At 41.5% G+C, this 2,149-nt stretch overlaps 1 pseudogene; it reads left to right on the forward strand.

Annotated features, from left to right (window-relative positions):
• The first annotated feature begins 1,124 nt into the window (after positions 1 to 1,124).
• LOC102864920 lies at positions 1,125 to 1,445 on the forward strand (annotated as a pseudogene).
• Positions 1,446 to 2,149: the final 704 nt, after the last annotated feature.

Below are 2,149 nucleotides of genomic sequence, written 5' to 3' on the forward strand. Positions count from 1 at the left end.
TTAAATCAGGCCTGAGGGCTGCAGATTAAAATCACCCACCTTTGGCTTGGTAGCATCACTTTCTATCCACTAGGCCAACAGAGCTCTGTTGTTTTTGTTGTTGTTGTTAAGTGCTGTTGAGTTGTAGACCACTCATAGTGACCTTATGAATGAAAGACCTGAACACTTGTATAACTTTGGTCATTTCTCCATGTCTACAGAGATAATTACTACTCGGTGTAATCAAACCTTTCAATGCTGGCAATTTCTCAGCTGACTTATAGGAGAACTAATAATTGTACTCTTTTTGTCAATTCACATTGTTTCCTGCATTCTATCATCATGGGTAAATACATATATTCTAGAAGATATGCATATTGGCATAATTGACATCTTTTTACAGTGTGACAAAATGATGCATGGTATAGCTAGCCACAATTTTGCAGATAAGAAGTGATATTGTCTAAGCAGCAATCTTCTTTGTAGGGTTGGAACTATGTGGGGTGTCATAAAGAAGTTTCTGAATTGCCAAGTGGTAGCAGAGAATTATTGGCTTCTAGGAGTCATGGGAATAAGTTGAAAGAGAAGTAAGAGGAAATCTGGAAGTAGACACTATTAGAGAAAGTAATTTCACTATAAATTTTCCAAGTATACAGCATGGCTTTAGATTGATTTAAAGAGGCAGGAATTTGGAACCCAAATCTATGAGGGTATGTTAAATCAGATTTGACTTCAGGGGCATGTAACCTGTGTACTCACTCGGGCTCCTAACTCAGGGTCCTAACTCAGGAAGGGTTCTGATGAGAGGAGTACTATTTTTATTTGTTTTGGGCCTCACAAATTATATAGTAAGTCATGGTATGCCAAAAGCCTCAATTCTGTCCTAGGAGAACGAATACTGAAGGCAAGTGATGGAATATTCTGTCCTTAGTGGATAATGGCCATCAAAACTCCAAACATATTTTCATGCTCAAATATTTACTGGCCCAGCAATTAAATGGCTACTGTAAGATCTGGAATATATTTTAAAAACTTATGCTTCTTCAGCACAAAAAATGAGATGATAAGTTGTCGAGAGTTTAACTTTTCTTCATTTTAATATGTCAAATAGCTTCCGCCGCAGCAGCCATAGACGTGCAGCAGCCATGGCTGTGCGCTACCCTATGGCCATGGGCCTCAACAAGGGCCACAAAGTCACCAAGAACGTGAGCAAACCGAGGCACAGCCACCGCCGCGGGCGCCTCACGAAGCACACCAAGTTCGTGCGGGACATGATCCGGGAGGTGTGTGGCTTCGCGCCCTACGAGCGACGCGCCATGGAGCTGCTCAAGGTCTCCAAGGACAAGTGGGCCCTCAAGTTCATCAAGAAAAGGGTGGGGACACACATCCATGCCAAGAGGAAGCGAGAAGAACTCAGCAACGTCGTCCTGGCTGCCATGAGGAAGGCAGCTGCCAAGAAGGACTGAGTGCGCCCCACTGTCCCCCAAAGCCCATCTGATGTAATAAAGTGTAACCAACAACAAGAACAACAAAATTTTTTTTTAAAAAAATGTCAAATAAAAGAAAGGAAATTTTAAGTTTTGTTGTCAAAACATAGGTCTTCTATGGAAGAAGTCAAATTTTGTTCCCATCCCCAAGAAAGGGGGATTTTAAACGGATACAACAGAATGCGGAAATTATCAAACAAAATCATTAGTATCACATGGAAGTAAAATACTGCTGAAGATAAATAAAAAATGGCTAGAATAGCACATACACAGAAAACTGCCAGTTGTTTAAGCTGGATTTAATTAAAGAGGCAGTGACACCAGATAAATCATTGCTGTTGTCAGGTGATCATGGCTGCAAACAAGGAATATCAGAAGAATTTCTATTTGTGCTTTATTAATTATTCAAAGGCATTAATTGTGTAGATCATAACAAATTATGGATAACATTGATAATACTGGGGATTCCAGAACACTTGATTGGGCTTGTATAGAGCCTATACATGTTGTTGTTGTTGTTATGTGCCGTCGAGTCGTTTGCGACTCATAGCGACCCTCTATGCACAACAGCCCTAAACCCTGCTCTATCCTGCGCCAACCGCACTGCCTCTGACACACCCATCCTGATTACCCCAGTCACCGAGTCAATCCATCTCATAGAGGGTCTTCCCCTCCTGCGCCGT

This window comes from Elephantulus edwardii, unplaced genomic scaffold (assembly GCF_000299155.1).
Source record: "Elephantulus edwardii isolate Elephantulus edwardi_28Jun2011 unplaced genomic scaffold, EleEdw1.0 scaffold00010, whole genome shotgun sequence".
NCBI lineage: Eukaryota > Metazoa > Chordata > Mammalia > Macroscelidea > Macroscelididae > Elephantulus > Elephantulus edwardii.